At 40.5% G+C, this 24,836-nt stretch overlaps 1 long non-coding RNA gene across 1 annotated transcript; it reads left to right on the top strand.

Annotated features, from left to right (window-relative positions):
* The first annotated feature begins 1,667 nt into the window (after window positions 1-1,667).
* LOC310744039 lies at window positions 1,668-23,991 on the top strand. The gene is made up of 3 exons (XR_014539371.1): window positions 1,668-1,792; window positions 2,804-2,910; window positions 23,751-23,991. It is a non-coding gene; the product is annotated as an uncharacterized lncRNA (long non-coding RNA).
* The last annotated feature ends 845 nt before the right edge of the window (window positions 23,992-24,836 follow it).

Raw genomic sequence — 24,836 nt, 5'->3', positions numbered from 1 at the left:
GCATTTTGCCTCCCCTTCTCAGTCCCCAACCTCATCTGGCTTCCCAACAGGGCCGGATGTAGGTTAGATGAGGCCCTAAGCTACTGAAGGTAATGGGGCCTTTTATATGTCCAGCTGTCCTTTGTCAACAACAAATTGTCACTGTTTTTTGTGTTGAATATATGCTATATGGTAATTTATGGACCTAATAGGTATCTAAAGCCACTTGCACATAACAAAATATGTATTTCATCAAAGTAATTGTTGAACTGAAATATTTTGTTTGAAGTTAATGAAAGTTAGAATGATGTTGGACTGGAAAGTAAATGGTTACTATTAGTAATGGTTAAGACAAGGAAAATAAGGAAGAATAGTCTAAATTTAAATTAAAATAAGGGAAGATTTGCTGAACAATCGATAAGAATTTGGAATACAGAAAGGGGAGGCATGAGGAAGTCGGGGAAGATAGGATATGAAATTAGGATATGAAATGATACATGTTTTTTGTTTTGTTTTTGTTCTTGTATGTTTATGTTTGTTGTATTGTGTTTATATGGAAAAATAAAAATATTAAAAAAAAATGAAATATTTTGTTTGTTTTTTATGTTATATTTTGGAAATGTACATCCAGTTTTTTTCTCCTTTAATTTTTTTGAGGGCCCCCAAGAGAGTGGGGCCCTAAGCTATAGTTTGTTTAGCTTATACGTAAATTCAGCACTGCTTCCCAACATGGAGGTTGCTGCCAATAAGCAAGGGGGATGGATGGGTACAGGAGTGTTAAGTTTCAGGTGTTCCAGAAGGCATTGTTGATTTGTTCTAGAGTCTTGAGTTCCTCATGCATTGGAGGGGGAATATCTGAACTCGGTAGCCTGCTTTATATAGGAAGGCTCTGATTGCGATTCAGAATCCTAATGAGAATTGTGTGAGGGTGTACATCACTGTAGGGCTAATGTTTCCTTCACTACTAGGAGAAAGTATTTTATCAACATAAAACATTAAAATTATCAAGGTGCTTTTCTTTAGACGGAGGAGGGCATATCCCGTGAAACCTGTCAAAGTCTCTCACATAGTGAAACAAATAACTGTTAACAAATACAATAGAAAGATAAAATAAGAAGGCTCCCAAAGGAATACGAGAAGGTTAAAAAGAAGACAAAAACCATACACTTGACAACTATCAGCCTGAATCACAGAAAATGCTCATTTCTGTTCAGATTCTTTGCAACTGATTATCAGTAGATCACCCAGGCTGTTTCAGTCTTTCCTCCCCTGAAAACATTGCTTGTCGGTTGAGCTAAGAGTAGAACATCTTTATCAAATGGGAGACGACATCCATTATAAAGGCAGGAAGAACTGTTTTTAAACATGCCTCAAACCACAATTCAATCTAACAGGTTAAGAATATGGTAGGAAGGGTACACCCAAAAACTGTGGCTATCTAGCTATCTTTGTACATCAGCAGGGGAAGAAATGTAAAAACAACTGCTACAGGCAGTTTGTAGAATGGATAAATATATTCAGCGGGGGTGAAAAAGAGATGTTTTTGTTTGGAATTTTGTACTAGAGCAAGAATCTAATTTTGAACAGTTCTGGGGTTTGAGTCAAACAGCTTGCAGCCTGCTAAAAGATTCCTCTGTTGATCTGAATTTGCTAGGGAGGAGAGAAAGCAGAGAGCATATGCTAATGGCCGTATGCACTGTGCATTTTACTGCGGTTCATCATAATTCTCAAGAAAGCAAAATATTACACGTGCTAAAAATAATGTGGGCCAGCTGTGCTCCTTCTGGGATAGAAAATATTACTGCTTAATTGGGTAAGCCCTTCTAATATCTTCGCCATAGTGTGCAAAATAAGCTGTTTGCAATTATCACCGGCTCCTCCACTTAACCTAGGATTTTATTTTCTCCCATATTAATTTTTCTCCTTATCTTTCCTGCCCTCTCTGCTTAGTTTCACTGTTGCAAAATTGCCTCCTTTGTATCTTTGCCTCAAGGGAGTAGCTTCATATTGTTTACAAAAACACATGTGGCGTTTTATTATTAGTGATTTTTTTTGTACTCTGTATATCTAAAGGTATTTGGGTTTAACTGTTGAGGCATCGTGTGTTTGAACCTGTAAAAGCTGTAATATTTGCCTTTGGGCTTGTGACTGGTTTTATTCAAGATGCAGAAATTTATAATGCAGTATGGGTTTAGTGAAGTGATTCTGGGAAACAAAAATGTAATATTATACATGTTATGCTTTGCTGCTGAACAGTCCTTATGAGTTAGCTTAATGCTTTGGAAGGTGTGATGTTGCCTGCACAGAAAGAGGGGAGGGAGACAGACAAAACTAGACTCACCCCACCTTCTTTGTAGCTTTGCTGCCGTCACCAAGTGAATATCTTCATTTTTCTCTGGCTACCTAAACGAATCAGCTTCTGGACTTGAAGTATCCCAACCTACTCCCTATACTGGATAGAGTAGTATGGCACTGTAACATGGGGTAAATAACAAGACCATGCCTCTATTTTTTCCAAAGCAAACTTTGGTTTTACTTTAAGTTTCAGTAAGGCAACAAGTTAAATAGTTTCTCAGAAAAATACTTTTGAAAAAAAACCAAAAACCAACCCTTTGCAGTTTGAATGGTAACCCATAAAATCAAATAAAATTTAAATAGAGATCCAGCTATGCCAATTACAGGCTGTTTCACTAACCATCAATTTGCATCTCTCATTCCAGCTTCTGCGACCCTTTTGTCTTCTAGCTACTGCTTCAGTATCAATCCATGCTCTCTAGCACATTCTACCTCTCTGAGTATTTCAGCCCCCTTTTCTCTCTTGCAGCTCCTCATTGCAAGTTTTCCAACCAACACTGAACACAAAATGTATGCAAGTCCTATTGCCTCACTGAAAATCTTATTGAAATGAGAAATAAACCAGAGAAATGGTTGGTAAGTTATCAAAGCCTGTGTTTTGGCATCGCATTTACCATCAGTTATTATATAATGGCATATTACTTTTGGTCATCTTCAGTGTTTATTAGATAAAGAACTCTGATTTCTTCTCTCTCCCTCTTTTACTTAATTGGTTGTGTTGCTCTAACGCAGGGGTCAGCAAACTTTTTCAGCAGGGGGCTGGTCCACTGTCCCTCAGACCTTGTGGGGGGACGGACTATATTTTTTTTTTGGGGGGGAGGAACGAATTCCTATGCCCCACAAACAACCCCGAGATGCATTTTAAATAAAAGCACACATTCTACTCATGTGAATACATGCTGATTCCTGGACCATCCGTGGGCCAGATTTAGAAGGCCCCCGGGCCTTAGTTTGCCTACACATGCTCTAACATATATGGTTGCATCCAAACCACCCTCAAAATAATTGCCTTCCTAGTCCCTCCTTCTTCCAACTATTTTAGCATTCTGTCTCTGGAAGTGGACAGTCAGAGTTTCCTGTTAGAAGGAATAAAAAAATATATAAATTATAATATCATTTATCAACTCCATATGCTTTGAATTACATGAAGTCCTTTTTTGGGGGTTGTTTTGAATGTATTGCCTAACATTCTCTGGGCATAATCCTATACATGTTACTCTGGATTAGGTCCTGCAGTGTTCATTGCACCTTACTCCCAGGAGCTCAGTGTGCATAGGATTGTAGCCTTAGAGTTCTATCAATCTGAGATATTAACTGTCTCTCTTTACAGTAAGCACTGTTGAGCTCCTGCCCTCCTTTAAATCTTCATTTTCCCCCAGAACTATAAGTCCTAATGGTGTGATAATGTGTTTATTTTCAGTCACTTTCTTACGTATCTTCAAACTGGATCTGCGTTTTTTCTTTGCTGAAGATACTGAGCTGACATTTTCACTGATACCCTTGGATGGTTAACAACCAATTTAGACCTCTGCAGTGGCAATGTGAAGTGGCAATTTTTGCTTCGGTGTACATCAGTTTGCATTCACTTCTGCTGAATCACAAATACCATTGAGTTGCCCATTCGTCCAGTTTTGAGAATTTATTGGGTTTGATAGAGTACTGAAATCTTTCACTTTCAGTTAATATTGTTCTTAAAAATGCCACCGCCAGCACAGCCTTATTAAATATGAAATATTTAAAACATTAACATTTAATATTTTTCTGACTGTTGACTGACTGAAAAACAATTTTGAAAGAGAACATTTTGGTAAAGCACGCAAACATTTGGCATTCAACCAATAACACCTGCTCACATCTTTTGTAAACAAGCTTGGTGAAATTATAATACCATATGTTACCCATGATTGACATAATATGATTAATATAGCACAAGTGCCAGTCCTTCAGCACTGCTTAAGTGTTATGTAGCACTTAGCAACACTTCAATAAACATTAACAGTTTGTCCTCATTTCTCATGGGACTGTTAAAACAAATACCTGAGTTTTTAGTAATAATATAATTGTTATAGTTTTTAAGTATTTTTTTTTAAATCACTCTGAAGAAGGGGCACAACGAACCGTCTTTCATTTCAGCTGCAGAGCTTCCTAATCTATATTTGTGTTAAGGGACCTAGAAGCAATAAGAACAAACTGTTAAGGAGTTTCTGCCAATACACTTCACTTTGGCATCTTTTGGGCAAAGTGCCACTTGCAAGTTGCTTACTTGGAACTGTATGCAAACATACTTACTGTCAGTTGCCTCTCCTTTTCCTCTCATCCATGGTTGCTTCTCAGTGGGTTGCCCAGTGAAGGATGATTGTCATCCCAGGTTTGGGGATGTTTGGGATAAATATCCAAAGAAACATCAATAGTACTGTCAGAAGTTTGCCTCCCTGTGTAGGCTAAACTCATGGTGAGAGAGTGGGACCATGTGCATATTGTAGGGGTATGTATTTCCGACAAATACTGAATTTTAAGCTGAATAATGCTGATTTGGAGAGATTCAAGATGCAAGGTGAAGCAGGTGTTCTCCAAGGCATTCTGAAGCTCTTGGAAGTCCCAAAGAACTTGGGCTCAGATTGTCGGTCTCTTTAAAACCATTACATTTTCCAAGCTAACTGTATAAGGACAGAATAGAAGAAGTGGAGAGAGATGGGTTGTTTTCTGACTGAGAGCTCTAGCTTCCAACAAGGAAATAACATTTGTCAAGGAACTTTGTGACCAGGGTTCCTGACTGCGTAGCAATTTATTTGCATGCACATAGACTTCTCTTTTCAGAAGCCTGTGCTAAACATGCAAATCTCAAGGGTGAGGCTAATGGTGTGTGATGTCATCGATAGGGTTGGCAGGCACAGTCTTGCTCTGCTCTCATGTGTGCAGCCTTCCTATGGAAGCAAAACTCTTAATAGAGCTATGGTTAGTGCTGAACAGCAGGAAGCTCAGGACTTGGTCTATGGAGATGTTGTACCAGGAAGCTTTTTGTTGTAAGTGCAGCTGCTCCACCCTTCCTGTTGCACAAGTGGAGCCCCTAAACAGGACTTTGAAATGGGATGCTGTATTATTGGGTCTGAACCTCCATGGGTGGGCCTCAGTTTGGGCTCACTGTTGTCTCTGTTCTTCAGATAGAAGCGCTATTGCAATATCTGTTTGAATTAGTTCCAAACTGCTCTGTGAGACGTCTCACAGCTTGGTTGTCTATATGATCTTGCCAAAATGTATGGAGAATTTTATCAGTTGGAATTTGTTCAGTAGTAGGGGGCTCAGCAGCATTGCTACAGACATCGTTTTCATAAGGCTATAAGGAAATCAGATGCAGAGTCAGTCCCATTGGTGCTTAAGAACTTTGTTGACCGCGGCAGCTACGCGTGTTCTGATAGCAGCAACACTAACAGCAGGTGGCATAGAAAATGTAGGTGGATTCATGTTCTCAAAATGGATAATGCTAAAAGGAGATACTGGAGGTCCATATGGTGTTACCTTCAGCACACATGGCTGTGTAGGCGATGGTTCTGTTGCAGCAGCTGCATGCTATGACTCTTCAAAAGAAATGATCCAAGTGGCTCTAGCTGCTGAAAATTCTGTCTCATTATTGGGCAAGGTCAATTAGCACCACCAAAATGTGTCTTTCAAAATTTTTGTCTCTAAAATTATTTTTTTACACTGTCTCTGAGGAAGTAACATGGACACTGAGACTAAAATCAGCAACAAAGGACCTCATGTGCTGGAGACTCCTGATCTGGGACATCCAGTGACTGCAATCCCTGAGAGGGCAGCCTCAAAGACCCCCTTCTTTCTCAAGCTCACCCACTATCACTGGCCGCTTCTCTGATGTGAGATGATGGAGAGGCAACAGAGTGCCAGGATCCAGGAAAGAGTGCTTTCCTTTTAATTCTGTTCTCCAGCAAGGTAGTGATACCTAGGAAATGTAGTCTGTTCCTATAAAGCAGTGGTTCTCAACCTGTGGGTCCCCAGATGTTGTTGGACTACAACTCCCATCATCCCTGAGCTCTGGCCTTGATAGCTAGGGGTAATGGGAGTTGTAGTTCAACAACATCTGGGGACCCAAGGTTGAGAAAGGCTGCTATAATGGTTGAGTTAAGACCAAGTTGCCTGATCCCTTGAATGGACTTGTCCATGGTGCTGAAAGACATATCATAGAATCATAGAGTTGGAAGAGACCACAAGGGCCATCGAGTCCAACCCCCTGCCAAGCATGTCTGACATGGATATGTTTCCTTATTCTGGTTTAAAACCTTTGAGTGGCCTGCTGTTGCTATCTGCTTCAGACCACTGTGAGACTTGCTTTCTGGAGAATTTTACACAGGTTTACACTTGCAAGGAGAGGACCCCCAAAAAGATTGTTGTTGTTGTTTAGTCGTTTAGTCGTGTCCGACTCTTCGTGACCCCATGGACCAGAGCACGCCCAAAAAGATAGGAATGTGTTTATGGAGGCTGGTTAAGACCAGCCCTTGAGGGGGGGAAATGAACAGGCTTCCCATAGCTATCTGACTGGCCACTGTAAGAACAGGATGTTGCATTAGATGGTCCTTTGGCATGATGCAGCATGCTCTATACATTGTATAAGCTCTTGATTGGCTACTTAGGGCCCTGAGAAATAAAGGAGACTTTGCAAGAAGCACCACTCTAAAACCCAGCATGAATTCAACAACCTGAGTGCATTCCAACCTTTTGTTCAATGGAAACAAATAATAGCATCTATTGCATTTGATGTTGGTGCATTTTGAGCATGGAAAGTGTGCATGGGAGTTGCTCGCAAATCCTTTCTTATATTCCTGGAAACACAAAAGGCCGTTCTTCCATGGGAGCATATTAAACTTCTATATGAGCAGAATGTGAGTATTGTTTTTCAAAAGAAGTCTGCCATCGTTTTTATTTCATCTTTTGTGGAAACCCCAGTACCTGAAGCTCTAATACCTGGATTGAGTTATTTTTCTCCCATTTTTGTTTTCAAAAAATTCAGCACTATTAATTGGAGGTAAGCTGCACTTGCTGAATGTATCCAAAGGGGAAAACATAATAAATGATTATGTTACAGCCTTGAAAGACTGCAACTATTTCTGGGGTTTGCTTCGTTCCTAATAATACACCTAGATTAATATGGCTGGCCTGAAATAAAACAGACTCCCCCCTTCCCACTTTTATCTTGACATAAAACTCAAGTTTTCATTGGAAAGCCTTTAATCTGACTGTCATCTTTTCCCAACAACAACCGTGATCCCATAAAGAACTATATCTTTGCTGGAAATGTCAGCTGCATAGAGAGGTATTGAAAGCCGTGTTTGTTTATTGAAATCCTGATAAGCACAGTGTCAGCACTTCAGAGAGTGAAACATTTTCATTCTGAATTTTGTGTCTGAACAAACAGCTTATATTAGATTTGGAAATGATAAATAATGACTGCCATAATAAGTATTCATCCGTACACATTTGATTCCCTAAGGATGATGTTAAGTCATAAAATTGACTCCATCTATTGCCACAGCAAGTCTCTTCTTCACATTGCCTTCCCTTCAGCGTAGCTAAATCTATTGTACTCAGGGCACAATTCAAATGCCATGTCAATCTCTAAAAGAGCGGTGGGAAACCTCAGGCTCTAGGGAACAAATGTGACCCTCTGACCACTAAGGATTGGGTGAATGTTCTCTCTCTCTCTTGGTTTCTCATTTTCCAACCTTAAGTTCAGATCACTACATTTCCATAGCTGTTAGTATTATTATTATTTTTTTTAAAAGTCCTGCAGAAATTTCTTCAGCATTTTAATGCATTTTTTTCCTAATACAGAATGCATATTTAAATGCAATTTTGCTTAATATTGCAAAACAATTTCCCCTACTACAATGGGGAATAGAATAGAATAGAATATATTATATAATACTTATTTTATTCATGCTTATATAGATATTGAAATACGTGTACATACATATGCACAACATACATCCATTCACACTCTCACTGATCCCTCATTAGCACGATTTCCAACTTTTAATTAAAAATATTTAGATTTGTACACATACATAGAAGAACACATATAGACACATAATCATAGATTTACAAATACAAATTCAATTTTATCTAAAAGATTATTTATGGCAGCAAACCATCTATTCTTATATCTGTAACACACAGTGTGTGTGTGTGCGTGCGCACATACATACAGATAGATGGATGGATGATGATATAGATAGAGGCTGGGATCCATTTGCTTTCTCTTTAGTAATCTGATAAGGATTCAGCATCTCAGATAACTTTATAATTTATAATTGCTAGCCCACATTTTCTGAAATAATTCAAGTTTCTTTAATGCTTTGTCCCTCACCCCATTTTATCATATAATATCCTTGCAGTAGTCACTATGTACGAAAATCTGTGTTTGATATTTCCATGTACTGTCATTTCCTTGTCTATAATTTAATAGGCACAACAGTGGCTCTGCATTTATCTGTAACTTGAACATTACCCTGAGCAGTTCAGTTATTATTTGCCAAAATAGTTGTTTCTTTTTACATCCTTGCCACATATGAAAAAGCTGCCATTATCATTATGAGCTATCTAGCACTTTTGATCTCCCACTTTACTCATCATTTTGTTTTTCCATTGAGTCCCATACTGTTGAGTCATCATTTTGATAAAATTTTATTCATACCTCATTGCTACTGAGAAATCTGAACCTTTTTGGAACAAAAATCCCCAGATTTCACATGAAATTTCGGTATTCATGTCTTTGTTTCATTTCAACACATACCTATGTACTATATTTCTATGTGTTTTAATGATAAAATTAGTACATCTTAGATACATCTAAAATTAGGACATCTTAGATGTACTAATTTAAGATTAGTACATCTTAAATTTTTCTAAAATTGTTTCAAACCCTGTCTTTTCTTTCCAGATTTCATGACTTCTGATCACTCTACTCAGAAAAGCCTGGAAATAATAATAATAATAATAATAATAATAATAAAAACAAAACTTTTATTTGTTTCCTGCCCTCCCTGGCCGAAACCGGGCTCAGGGCGGCTAACATCAAATGTATAACATTGGTATAAAATCAAACAATAATTAAATTATCTCCTAAAAACAAGTCAGGATCAAATTAAAATCTAATTAGATGGCTTTCTGCAGGATTAGGGTTGGGAACAGTAAATGCTCATCAGGCATATTGGTAACTGAGTGGGGTTATCTTCATTTATCTTACGTGTGTTCATATGTTTATATACCTTCCCAATCTTGAACGGTTTCTAATTTAGGTTTCTTGCATATCTGGAAGATACTCGGGTGCCCATCCAAATTAAGCATCTTCAATTAAAGATGCCAATGGGAAGGTCCAAGCAGTGGTCTCATCTGGTGTAAGGTGGATTCTTCTTTCTGTGTTCCAAATGTATCAGAAAGAAAACATTTAAACTGATTGTGAATGTGGTGGGCTTAAGTAGAGTCCTTGAGATAATCCATACCCATGCCATCTTTCCCACTGAGGACTGATATGTCAGCAAGTGGGCTCCATCCCTTGACTCACCCCTGCACAAGCCAAGGCACAAGTAAAGAGCACTTTAATTCCCACCCATCACAGTGTAAACAACAATAAATACAACAACAATAAAGTCTTTGCTTTGGGAACTTGAGCAGTTCAGTACTGTTCCCCTATACCTTGAGCTGTTTGTGCCCATAAGCAGCAGAGGCACAAACTTGTTGTTGTTGTTTAGTCATTTAGTTGTGTCCGACTCTTCATGACCCCATTGACCAGAGCATGCCAGGCACTCCTGTCTTCCACTGCCTCCCGCAGTTTGGTCCAACTCATGCTGGTAGCTTCGAGAACACTGTCCAACCATCTTGTCCTCTGTCGTCCCCTTCTCCTTGTGCCTTCCATCTTTCCCAACATCAGGGTCTTTTCCAGGGAGTCTTCTCTTCTCATGAGGTGCCCAAAGTATTGGAGCCTCAGCTTCAGGATCTGTCCTTCCAGTGAGCACTCAGGGCTGATTTCCTTAAGAATGGAGAGGTTTGATCTTCTTGCAGTCCACGGGACTCTCAAGAGTCTCCTCCAACACCATAATTCAAAAGAGGCAGTGATCCCCTTCATGGATCACTGCCTTGCCGTGGCGAAGGGGCTTGAATAACTCAGAGAAGCTATGAGCTATGCCGTGCAGGGCCACCTAAGATGGACAGGTCATAGTGGAGAGTTTTGACCAAATGTGATCCACCTGGAGCAGGAACCGGCAAGCCACTCCAGTATCCCTGCCAAGAAAACTCCATGGACAAAGACAAGAGGCGCAAACTATGGGGGTGCTACTCTTCCTGTTCATACTGCAGGAAGGAAAGTTTAAGAGTCCTATTATGTCTTGGTCTCAGTTTCGGAGAACATTGCTGAGGTGCATCGTCACCATCACCTTCACCATCTGTGTGTACATGCTGTGAGAGAAATTATTATTTGTTGCAAAAAGAGGTATACTGGGTCCACATGGGAAGTTCATAGAGGCTAGATTTGGTCCCCGGTTGCCAGTAGTACCTAGTCCAGGACACAATTCCAAATCAGTTCTGAAGAGAAGAAATGGCTGTCTCTCCAAAGATGTCAGATTTGTCTATATTTTGCTGTTCTACTTTGTCCTTTTCAGATTTGAATATACGTGGGGAGTTAAGTTGATTTAGGCTTTGTATCAAAGAATTCTAGTTCGGTTTGCATGAAATTTCAGAAAGAAAAACGAAGACCAAGTAAATAAAATGGAGAGCCCAAGTGATTTGCCAGTATTCATTGTGACCTCTTAAGTGCTTTGTTTTTGTGAGCATGTGGGTGTTTTATGTAGAATTATTTGTTGACCTCCAACAGAATGAAGCACCAGATGCTTTTAGCTCAGTATCTTTTTTGTTAACCTGGAATCAGCAGATCTGAGGTTCCATTGTGCCATTTTTTCAAGCATCTGTCATTTTTTCTTTGAAAGCACATTTTCCCAGTAAGGATGGGGCTTTTGTAGTAACAAAACAATTTTGAGCAAAATCCTTTGGAAGGCTCTCTTTTGGTTGACAGCATTGACTACCTAAAAATAGAATCATACAGAATAAGAAAATGAAAGACCTTTTACCGATGAGGGAAATTACAATTGACAATGTAAGTTAAATAAAATTAGGCTTTACTCAGCTTGCATTGTAAATTAAACCTAATCGATGAGGCTGGCAATTCCAATCAAGATTTTCTGTTAACCTTGTATAATACTTATTTAATCAGAAAATGGTTTTAGTGTGTTATTATTGTTAAGCTGTGAAAAGGGACTGAGCCCCATTTCAATGCCTCAGTTGATAGTTTTGATGAGTTTCACAAATTGCCTTTGCTTCAGTGTGACTTAGAGTATTGTCATGTTTACTCTCCCTGGCATATTTGACTTGACGGTTGATCCAAGGGTGACCATGATGTACAACTGCACTATATTGAATATTGTTAATGCTGGCGTGCTTATTGGTTATGTTCCTCTTTAATTGTTTTTATGACTTTTGTCATAAGCCACTGAGAGCCCATTTCAGCAATGAATAGTAGCATGTGCATTTAAACAAACAAACAAACAAATTCTGCTATAAGTGGTCTTCTAGTTATGTCCACTTGATAGTTAGCTCTAGGATTTCCTGCACTTGGAAGTCTGCAATAGTTAAAGACGGAATATACACCAGGGCAATTGTAAGAACAAGTATGAAATAGGCCTCCCAGCATTATCACAGGCCCATATAAGATCAGCGAAAACAGTTGAGCCGATGAGCATTTACTGTTCCCAACCCTAACCCTGCGGGAAACCATCTAATTAGACTTTAATTTGATTCTGACCTGTTTTTAGGAAGTAATTTAATTATTATTTGATTTTATACCAATGTTATATACAGTGGTACCTCGGGTTACAGACACTTCAGGTTACAGACACTTCAGGTTACAGACTCCACTAACCCAGAAATAGTACCTCGGGTTAAGAACTTTGCTTCAGGATGAGAACAGAAATCGCGCGGCGTTGGCGGTGTGGTGGCAGGCCCCAATAGCTAAAGTGGTACCTCAGGTTAAGAACAGTTTCAGGTTAAGAACGGACCTCCAGCATGAATTAAGTTCTTAACCCCAGGTACCACTGTATTTGATGCTAGCCGCCCTGAGCCCGACTTCAGCCGGGGAGGGTGGGATATAAATAAAGGTTTATTATTATTTATTAGAAGATGCACTTCGTGGAGGCAGTGTCATGGCAAACTGCATGCTGTCCCTTTAACTTGCATCCTGGTTGGGAACCAGACAGGACAGCCTGGAAGTGGGGAGGCGATGCAGTGATGTAGCAGAAGCCAGGAGGTAAAAAGGTGGTTGGCTGAGCAGCTCAGCTAGTCCTGAAACAAAAGAGAAAGTTGCATAGTTTCCCTTCTGCTCTGAATGACCATCACTTGGGGCTGCTCTTGCTTCAGTTCAGGGAGTGGAATTTACTTCCAGTACCAGAGCAAAAGAATCCCTCTGTGGTGTCTTTTGAACTGCAATGCCACTGTGCTGATTTTGGGAGCCTTGGCTGATTGTGTTATAGGCAGCATGAGCACGAGAACACAAAAACAGTCTCTAGGCAATTTTATAACACTGCAGTCTAGCACTTCTGCTAATACTCCCAAGTAGGTGTGTTTAGGATTGCAGCCTAAGTCCCTGAATAGTTTTGTTTAGGTTCCCTATATATATATAATTAGACTTTATATATTACTTGGTATCTTTCTTAGATTAACATGATCCATGAATAAGGGGATATAGGTACTTGCATCTGAATATTTGTTATGGCATGCCATTTTGATGCTGTCCTGCAAGAAATTGACTATGGCGCTGTGGTCTAAACCACTGAGCCTCCTGGGATCAGAAGGTCGGTGGTTCGAATCCCCACAACGGGGTGAGCTCCTGTTGCTCGGTTCCAGCTCTTGCCACCCTAGCAGTTCAAAAGCAAAAAGTGCAAGTAGATAAATAGGTACCGCTCCAGCGGGAAGGTATACGCCGTTTCTGTGCGCTGCTCTGGTCTCGGTGTTCAGTTGTGCCAGAAGCAGCTTAGTCATGCTGGCCACATGACCCAGAAAAACTGTCTGCGGACAAACACCGGCTCCCTCGGCCTGTAAAGCGAGATGAGTGCCGCAACCCCAGAGTCATCTGCAACTGGACTTAACTGTCAGGGATCCTTTACCTTTACCTTTTTAATTTAGTAGGGCAATTCTGGCTTCATTTATTCAGGATTAAGCCCACAGAATTCAGTGTGTACATAAATGTGCATAGAAGTGTGCATAGAATTAGACTTGCTGAATGGAGCTTTCATGGGTGGTGATGTTCATGGGTAAACCAGCACAGGGATAAAGCAATAAATTCCTCCTCCTCCAACATCACAGTCACAGTTTGAATCATCTCCTGCTCCCTGTGGTTGCTATTTACACTTACAAATAGAAGACCACAGCCCTTTTCGTGTATATCCACATTTGCTTTGCCACTTAGATGTCAAACCTGTGCCAAGGTGCTTTAGATCACCTTGACTTTCTCTCCAGATAATGTTCTCACTTCTAACATCTGTAGACTGCTTTTGAATTATTCAGTACCGCAGCACTATCCAATGAAGTGTTCTCTAGATGTTGTGGGCTGCAACTCCTATTACCCATGACTTTTGGGCATGCTAACCACATCGTCTGATGGGCAGGCAGCTCTGTAGTAATGCAACAAATAATGTATTCCCTTTGCATCTCCCTACTTGCTATGCTGGATTTTTATTTTTGGCACTACTTTTAATTAATTTTTAAAACTTGTATTTATTGATCTTTCTGGCCTAGGTGAATCTCCATTTGGGATAAAGGCAGGATATATAAATGAAGGAATTAAATAAATAAATAAATAAATAAATAAATAAATAAATAGGTGTCATTGTGCCCTACAGTCTTTAAAATTATTTTAAATACAGTTGTTCCTGCTGCTCTTGTCCTTTGATTATACTTAGTTGTCTTTGTACATTTATTCCGCTTGTTTACAAAGTGCTTTCAGGTGGAAAATAATTGACCCACAGTGTGTCATGCATAGCTGTCTTGGGCTTCTTTAATGCTGTATGAAAGTACCCTTTGAGTTATATAACTGTGGTTAAAAAAATCTCCAATTCAATGAGATCCCATCCCGTACGCTTTTGGATAAATTGCAAACACAACACAATATAAAACAAATTGGGCTCGCTATCCAATTCCATCTGTGTTGCAGGTTGAAAATGCTAGAAATCTGAAAAAGAAAAAGTATGGGAATCATTTAAATATAGCAAGTAACAAAGCTGCCTGAAGACAAAGTTTGCCTGAGGCAAATTACATTTCCATAACATGCTAATAGGACTTAGGGAGTGTGGGGGAAAAGGTGAGTGATTTTTCTAGCACTTTTGAGGAACCAGCTCACACAAGCCAACTATTTTGCTATCAAGATATGACACTGGGGAAAAAAAGCTTGAAAGAAGTGGAAAAAAAGAAGTATAATGTCAGAAATCGTTGTAGATTGTGGTGGCCCAAGAAACCCATTCTTAATGATCAGTCAATCTTCGTATGCGATCCATGCTCTGGTAACTTCCTGATTGGATTTAAATAATATATTATACATGGCGCCACCCATGAAGATGACTTGGAAGCTTTTATTAGTTCAGAACTCAGTGGCTAGATTTCTGACCATGTTAACTAGGTAGAGCCACATTACAAATTCTGAAATAATTACATTGGCTGTCTAATTGCTTCCAAGCCCAGCTCAATGAGTTTCTGTTTATCTTTTAAACCGTTAAATGCCTTGGGACTCAAGTACCAGAAGGAATGCCTTCGCCATACCTTGGCATTAGGATCTTCAGGGGAGACAACTTCTCTGAGTACCATTAGTGGGAGAATTTCATTATGTATGAAGGAGAAGGCCTTTATGTGGCAGGGTCCCATTACCAGAATGCCCTCCCCAGGGAACTTTGACTGGCATTGACATTACAATCTTTTTAGTTCCAGGTCAAGACAGTTCCTGAGATGACTTACAGGCTCCTTAGATATAGCTGTTCAAACATGCAATCCTTTCCTCTGTCAGGTAGATTTTCAGTTTCATTGTTCTGTATGGGACAATGACAATAAAGATTATATCATATATCGTATATCGTGAATTAGCATTTCCAAGGTGCATTCTTACTAGTATGCAGATATTTAAATACCGATCAAGATAAAAACATTTGCCCCAACACACATGTTGGCTCTATATCTTCCTCACATTTTAACCTAATAACTGTGGTTACATAGCTTTGTAGCACAGGTCTCATATTGCTGGCTGAAGGACATGTTTTTGAACCGCCAAAAGTATTGTGTCACCTGAGGGTAGAGCAAGTGGTCACTGTTGTAGACTTTTGAAATCTAAAAGGGTACATTTGCTGTAGTATTCAAGCCTAACCTTGAATGTCCTGGAAACAAATCATGTCAGTTCAAGTAAACTCATAAGATTTGCTGTGAGGGTAATGTTGGGGGTGGAATCTATGTTTGAAATTGATAAGTGAGAGACCTTGGGCTAAATTTAGTTGAACTAAGGTTAAATGGTATTGATCAAACATTATGGCTGGAGAGAATGATTCTGAAAAGCTTTCATATAATTAGTATGATATAAACTCACTGAGCAGGAGGAAATGTTAGTCCCATGAAAATGAAGGTATCAGAAGCAATGTGAACATCCTTGCCAATTGCTATGCAGATCTTCAATGATTTGTCTTTGGGTGACTTTGCTCATCACTGTGAAAGGATTCCTGAGGCTGACGCAGGAGTGTTAGACTAACCCTGTTAATTCTAATTTGTATCATGCCTATAAAACATGCGGACAGCATTACATAAATATTTTTGCTGCTCTCCTTATTATAGAAGTCAGACCTTCATCTGAGCATTTGCTAGAAGCTTTGGCGTAATTCAGCGTTATCATTGTTGTTGCTTTTGGCGAAGTGCAGCTAGAGAATATTCCAGTTTGGTGACAAATCTGTTCAGAATTCCAACAAGTGGGCAAATTTCTTCTAAAGCAAATCAATGTATTTCAGACCATTGATGGCCCTTCATCAGAGAACCTGCACATATCTATTTGTATGTTTATGCATACATACTCACTGTGTGATCCCTGACTGACTGGGAACATTATTCCAAGGAAGAAAAACACCCAGTGCGGGCAAAAATTGTGCTAAAGCAGCATTCATTTTGGGAATATCTGTATGCTTAAAGATGTATGTTTATACATACATCTGTTTACATGGCACCTTACAATTGCAAGATGGAGCTGCGTGGCCACAGCCTGCTCAAGCTTCTGTTAGACAAAGTGGGTTATCAGGACTGAAATAGCCTTGGTTGAGAGAACTGGGCGATGGTCTTCCTGAGGGAGATAGTAGGCATATAGTCCCCCTTGGCAGTATTTGGTACTATTGATCATGACATCCTAAAGCGGATAAAGTATGGGAGGTAGTGGTACACCATGGGGTGACCCTGTTCCTGATTCTCTGGAATGGCCATCTAGGGATTGGGAGAAGGGCAGAGTATCTTCTTTGCATCCATATGGTGCCAGGTTCAGTTCTTCAGCTCCAAAGTGATGGAGCATGACCCTCTTTTCTCTGATGCATATGACCCGAAAGCTCTGTGCAAATTAGAGCAAAGAGGACACAACTGATGAATGTAGGAGGAGGAGGATTGCACCAGCTGGTCATTTGGACCTTCTGAACAGAACTTGTGTGCATACAAGTTGTATGCATGTGGGATGTACGCACAAATTAGGGTCCATAAATGGAAGTCAGAGGTGGGGTGTGCCATCACAATCCTGCTTACATTGATTGTAATCTATTTGAAGTTGCTTGCATAAGATTGATAGTCATGTCACCATGCCCCATTTGGGTGGGTGGGGGAGGAGATATTTCTTTGTTTTGAAAACAGTGTTTTTTCTAAGCCCCATATCTATTTCCCATTTTATGGACATGATAATCCCTTAAATAGGTCATCCTTTCCTCCATAAAGTAGAGAACCAGTCAATTATCAATGATGCTTTAGAATGTGCAATATTATTACTATTTATTTGTTTCATTGATGAGTTGCTTCCTAGGAGGTATCTCAAAAATGATTTACAATACATATTTTAATGGCAATCCAGTTTTCATATACAGTCATAGCTCGGGTTACAGACGCTTCAGGTTGTGCGTTTTTGGGTTGTGCACCACGCCAAACCCGGAAGTACCAGAATGCGTTACTTCTGGGTTTCGGCGCTCGTGCATGTGCAGAAGTGCTAAATTGTGCTTTGCACATGCGCATAAGTGTTGAATCACGACACGCGTGTGCGCAGACATGGCGCTGCAGGTTGCGAACGCTTTGGGTTGCGAACACGCCTCCCACACGGATCATGTTTGCAACCCGAGCGTCCACTGTACAGATCAATCTCATTTTTTATGCAAAATTTAGAAGGGTACATGAACGAAGAACTTCATCTGGATAATTAAAGATAGCAGTGATCATCTCTTCTGGAGTGGAGATATGGGACTACACTAAGTTTTGTCCAATCCCTTAATACAGGCACCCCCAAACTCAGCCCTCCAGATGGTTTGGGACTACAACTCACATCATCCCTAGCTAACAGGACCAGTGGTCAGGGATGATGGGAATTGTAGTCCCAAAACATCTGGAGGGCCGAGTTTGGGGATGCCTGACTTAATAGATTAACTGTCTGGGCCTATGTGCACACAAGTCTACAATGGACTGGGGTATATACACAGATACTGAATAGATCAAGACCAATCCTTTATCAAAAATAAGTGTTGGTCGATATTAACTTTTCTTCACATTTCTCTTCCGGTCTCAAGCAAGCTATAACCATGCAAACTCTGCAAAAATATCTCAAGGTGCTTCAACGTAGTGTGGGTTTTTTTGATTGGCACACAAAAAGTAATGCTTTCCAGAAAGAAAAGTTATCCAGTTTAGAATCAAAATACAATTTAAAGAGTTTGTCAGCCCTGGAAGAATTTACTCTGCTCAGTCCCACGGAGTTTATGGTAGGTAATGGTTATTTATTGCTTTAAATTTTGACAGTTCATATCTAGTGCAAACCAGGATGGCACTAACAAGCAAATTGTTTCCATTTCAAAAAAGCAATTGTCATAATTGCTACTGACTTCGGAGACATTTCTTAGAAAAATCAGCAATGATTACCTGGCAACATTCTTTTAACTACGCTTATTTTACAAGAACATATCCTCACTAGTTTACATTTCTGCCTACATGTCAATGGAGAAGTTTATGGAAGGTCCTAAGTCCATGATGAAGTTGTTTTAGCAGTGCAGACACACCAGTATTTGTAGCCCCAGATATGATGAACCTCCCGACCTAAAATGATTTTTATAAGAGACTGAGGCAGGCAAAATAATTCTGTATTATGGTTCTAATCTGGGTATGGCCTCATCGTCCACCCTGGGGGTGCACTTGAGGTATCTGTGGGCCGCATGTCTTTCTAATCTCTTCTGGTTAGAGAAACCTTATTGTGGGACTATGCCAAATGTAGAGTCTCTCCCCATATAAACCGATCTGGACTTTGTGTTACTCGTCTGGGGCCCCTCTTTGTGTGCCTCCTCCATGTGAGGTCCAGAGGGTTGTGACATGAGAACGGGCCATTGCTTCAGGGGCTCCCTATTTGTGGAGTGCTCTCCCCAGGGAGGTTCACCTGGTGCCAGGTGAAAATGTTCCTCTTCAACCAGGCCTTTGACAGATTACTATCCTACAGCCTTTTAAATGTGTTTGTGAGGGGTAGGGGCTATTTGTTTTTTAAAAACACTATTTTTGTGTGCTGTTACCTTGTGTTTTTATGCCGTGAACCATCCTGGGATCTTGTGATGAAGGACGGCATGTAAATCTAATAAATAAAAGGAATGAAATTAAGGTTCTGAAGTTTACGCAATGCATGCCAAACCGGCTGCTCTTTTAAAGCTGGCAAGGCACATCAGATTCATTCAAGGTTGCCTGTGTACATGCGCCCCAAAAGAAAGAATTGTTGTTGTTGTTGTTGTTTACTCGTTTAGTCTTAGTTTAGACCCTACTCCAGGCTTCCTCAACCTCGGCCCTCCAGATGTTTTGAGACTACAATTCCCACCATCCCTGACCACTGGTCCTGCTAGCTAGGGATCATGGGAGTTGTAGGCCAAAAACATCTGGAGGGCCGAGGTTGAGGAAGCCTGCCCTACTCTGTCTTATGGGCTGAGAATAGTTCACAGAAGCTTTTCTAATAGTTTTTGTTCCCAAGGCAAGCATGATCTAAGCGAATTGTTTCTAGGGAATAAAAGAGGTGAAATAAAATTCAAATGGCATTGTCAACATATATATATATTTAAAAGAATCACTCTATAAACAATTAGTCCAAGAATCCAAAAGTACTTCTAGCAAGCGGGCAGCTACTAAGTGCTTATTGGTTAAAGAAGTGCAACCAACTGGAAGGCCTACATTCTAATTTAGCATGTGTATATCAATCCTTAGTCAGCAAAATTCTTACACATTTCAGATTTATACCTTCTCATGCTCTTCATGCAATGCTGGTGAAAACATGTGCAGGGTCTGTTCATAGAGCTGAACACCACACATGGAGAAAATGATTTGATTCTATTAAATTATTGCCTTTTTTGTGTTTTCCCAAAAAATTATCAGTAAGACAATTACGGAGTTTTGCCTAATTAAGCATTCTATTACCGAACTACTGTTATGAATTATTCTGGCTCCGTAGATAGCAAAGAGTTGTGGAAGCAGTTCCAGCTGTGTTGGCTAGGCTTGATGGGACACAGGGGTCACATACAAATATTTCTTCTGAATTAAATTAGCATAATTTAGAGCCAGATTCTTTTCATAAATATGTCAGTGCATAAGTTGCAGGTTTTCAACTTTCACTTGAAATTTAATGTCTTCATGAATATTCTTCAGGGGAGATTTATTCACGACAATTGTTTTTTGCAAATCGATACAGAATTATGTAGTCCACAGCGAATGTCTTTCAAATTAAGCAAGTATTTTCAGGTTAGGGGGAATAATCAAATATTTTGCTGTCACATCAAGGCACCCCTGGATACACATGTAGCCACAGAGCCCATGTCTGGTGCCCACAGGATCACTTTCCCCATCTGATATTCAGATTGAAAGCAGCTTTATATTGTTGCCAAAAGAACAGGTTATGGTGTGGGTGGTGCCCATGGCAGTTTCTCCAGATGACAAATGTGCCCACAGCCCCCTAAAGGTTGATGCCCCTTGATAGTATGGCCATGGCATTTTAATCTCATATTTCGGAAGGGTAATTAACATAATGATGCCTAGGCGAAAATGCTCATAGTTCTGGTCAAAAAGTCAGGGACCAGATCAGATCAGCAAAAACTATGTTACACTCAGAACAAGGAACCAATACAGGATCTGGAGCCCAAAGTCTAAAGGTATGGAGCCAAAACCAAGCTTCTCTCAAAGACTTATAAAACTAGTGCTGGATCACAAACTCAAAAATCCAGTAAGATGTATGGCCGAATTCATTAGCTCATTCAGAAGTCAAATCTGTTGAAGATCTATGACTGCCAGATCAAAGCATGGAGATTAAGAACAGAAGCCAGATTCTAAATAGCAAGCAATTGAGTCATCAGTAATTGTAATTCTTCTTGTAGGGACATTAAGTATTGTAGGGACATTAAGTAATCCCAGCCCAGTGGAAGGTATCGATTCCAGTGAGGAAGGATGCCTTGCTACATATTTGGTTAGTCCTCTCTCCTAATGCTTTAGAAACTCTTTACAAAGTCAGCTAGACAAAAGGGAGTCCTTTGTCACACATCACGCAATTAACTTACAAATTCATTATCACCATAAAATATAGCAGTGGTGGTCATTAGCTTACATGGCCATTAAACCCAATTAGATAAATTTATCAGAGAGTCTGTCACTATGTAGGTGCCATTCACACACTTGCCCAGAAGCAAAGGCAGCCACTTCAGCACGGTGCAATTCCAGAATGTAGGAGTGTGCATATGAATGACATGCCCATGGAAGTAGAGCCAATCATATCAAGTACCACTTCCATGTGCAAGGCCCATTTGATCCTGCTCTCATGGCTATGTTGTCCACGGGGATGCTTCTGCAACATGGGATCCCACCGCACTGAATGAAGGCCACTTTTCTCATCAAGTCATCTCCATTTTCTCTGTTCCTCAGTCTGCTCAATGTCCATGTCATTGTCCGCTTGTGCTCATTGTCCAGTTCTTCTTCTTGTCTCCTGGCAAACCACCTTCCCATTTTATTTGTCTTCTCTCTTTTTTTTTTAAATATTGTCATATTTTTTGTTCCCTTCCTACATTGGACCTCCTGAACATCTTCTATCTTTCTGGTTGTTCTCTGGTACAATTTTGACAAATGAACCTGCACTTTCTGGGTTCTGGAGGTGGGTGGGTGGGTGGGTGAAACATGGATGAGGCATGACCCTATAACCCTTCTGTAGGCATTCATGCCTTCTATAAAAGGAACACACGTGAGAGAAACAGGCGCCTTCCCCAGACACCACACAATTCAACATATCTACCACTATACCCCCTGGGACCCGGGTGGCGCTGTGGGTTAAACCACAGAGCCTAGGACTTGCCGATCAGAAGGTCGCCGGTTCGAATCCCTGCAACGGGGTGAGATCCTGTTGCTTGGTCCCTGCTCCTGCCAACCTAGAAGTTCGAAAGCACGTCAAAGTGCAAGTAGATACCACTCCGGTGGGAAGGTAAACAGCATTTCTGTGTGCTGCTCTGGTTTGCCAGAAGCGGCTTAGTCATGCTGGCCACATGACCTGGAAACTGTACGCTGGCTCCCTCGGCCAATAAAGCAACCCCAGAGTTGGCCACGACTGGACCTAATGGTCAGGGGTCCCTTTACCTTTACCACTATACCCAGAGGGGTTCTTTCCATGAATTCAAATGAACAGGTGTAGGTTAGGTGCATAGGTTAGGGGAGTGGTTCCCAATTAGACTTCTGGGCCCCTGGGGCACCATCCCTGCCAGGACTCACTTATCTTGTTAATTGCACAGTGAAAGCCACACAAATGATCCACAGAGCACCCAGCCTCTGCTCATGACCAGGGCCTTCTTGCTGGTAGCAGAAAAACCTGTGGAAGTGTTTCTGGATAGCAAGTGAGCTGGGATTGGGCACAAACCTCTGACATAGTTTTTTAGGGCTCTTGAGACTGGGGGGGGCACAAATGGCTTGCTCCACATGCTTATCATTAAAAAATAAATGTAAGGGATTCCTTCCTCTTGCTCTCTACTTTTTAACTGAAAAGAACTTCTAGCTGCTTTAAACAATTATCAAGTTTAGAGGACTCTCCCACTCCTGCAGCCAATCAGAACCATGGAACCCGCACTGGACATACGGGTTCCAAAGAATGTTCACAAACTGGAACACTCACTTCCGGGGTTGTGGCATTCAGGAGCCAAAACGTTCAACTCACAAGGCATTTGACTTCTGAGCTACGACTGTACTGTATTTAACTAATTAATCTCTTTAAACCAGGGGTGAAACTTGGGCACAGGAGGACTAAATAATAATAATAAATTACTACTACTAGTAGTACTAATACTAATACCACTGTTACTAACATTATAAAATTCCAGCTGTTTTCTACTCAGATTCTTCACCTGTAAATTAGTCCAAGCTTAGTGTACTGGGGTGGAGATCAACCTTAATGATTCTGAAAAGTGAGGTGTGAAGGTGTTCTAAAATGGTCATCAAACGAAATTTGACATAAAAGATGCTTTGATAGTCAATGCATAAAATCTGACGTATCACAGCAAGTAGCATGTGAAACACCTGTACTTCTTGAATGCTTTCCATTTTTTTTGGTCCCATTCTTGTTCACTTAGCACATCAAGGACACAGAGGCAAGAGAAGAAGCTGAAGGAATTATTAATGCTGCAAAATGTATCAAACCAATTCTCAACAGAGTTTGCTCTTTATGTTCATTTAGGGTAGAGAGATGATTGAAAGTAACCTTTGAGTGTTTTAATCACATAATGCCTTGTGTTTCCAGAACAATTTAGAGAGACGAGAGAGAGAGAAAGACAGTTTATTAAAAACCTGTTGTGGTCTTATATTTTTAAGTCAATGGGATGTAAGAAACTGTTTCTGGGAACATGAACTGCATAAAGATACCAGGCTTAAGAACATGCTTCTAATTCCTATTTCAACCATCTTGATTTTTTTTACCTGTGCTCCATCTGTCTTCTTTCTTGTTTTAAGATTAGGGTAAATGATACTGTTGTCCACAGTAGCAACTGGAATCTCCTCTCCCCTGCTAACATTTCTGATGCAGGATTTCACTGTAATTCTTCTTTCTGTTTTCCTCACAGGCTTAGGCACTTCAGAGAATATCCCAATGGGCCTCCCCGCTGAGGGAAAAACCTGAAAAGGTGTGTTTGTACTGCAGTTAAAATTATTCTTGATAAAAACAGCAGTCTTCAAATTTGACACAGTAAGGATCTGACACACATCATCTTCTGAAAATGTTAGCTGTGAAAATAAGGTGTGTGAGGATGTATGTGTGTGTTTAACAAACAAAAGGAGTGCTATACCTGATTGGAATTAAATGGAGTGAGGAAATGAGACAGTCTTTTTGGGAGTAAATAGTCGTTGCTTTGAAAGTGTATCTGATTCTTTCAAAAATGAAGGCTGTCTTCAAAATGCCATCCACCATTTTCATAGGTTTATAGTTTTCCATAATTTCTAGAACCATAGGGTAAATAAATAACCTGGGAAGTTGGGTGTGGAGATATAACCTTTCTTGTCATGGGTCACTGTGTCACTGATGCCTGTATTAACACAGTCTTCTATAAATGGTTCAACGATCTCTGGGTGCTGCCTTTGAGCAATTAACTACCACTACTGGGACATGGGTGGTGCTGTGGGTTAAACCACAGAGCCTAGGGCTTGCTGATCAGAAGGTTGGTGGTTCGAATCCCCACGACAGGGTGAGCTCCCATTGCTCAGTCCCTGCTCCTGCCAACCTAGCAGTTCGAAAGCACATCAAAGTGCAAGTAGATAAATAGGTACCACTCTGGCAGGAAGGTAAACAGCGTTTTCGTGCGCTGCTCTGGTTTGCCAGAAGCGGCTTAGTCATGCTGGCCACATGACCCGGAAGCTGTACGCCGGCTCCCTCGGCCAATAAAGTGAGATGAGCACCACAACCTCAGAGTCATCCGCGACTGGACCTAATGGTCAGGGGTCCCTTTACCTTTACCTTTACACATATGCAGGTGAGCTCATGATAAAGTATGCACAAGGCTTTTCCATTTTTTATTTTATTTTTTGAAAATGTTGCTTTTTGTCTCTCTGCAGAAACAGCACTGGGGAATCTGTGCCCCCCGCAATGTTGCTAGACTACAACTCCCATAATTCCTAACTGTTGACCTTGCTGATTGGGGCTGATAGAAGTTGAG

This window comes from Podarcis filfolensis (assembly GCF_964270895.1).
Source record: "Podarcis filfolensis genome assembly, chromosome: 10".
Classification (NCBI taxonomy): Eukaryota; Metazoa; Chordata; class Lepidosauria; order Squamata; family Lacertidae; genus Podarcis; species Podarcis filfolensis.
Note: the sequence above shows the minus strand (reverse complement) of the source record. Positions and strands in the feature narration are given on the sequence as shown.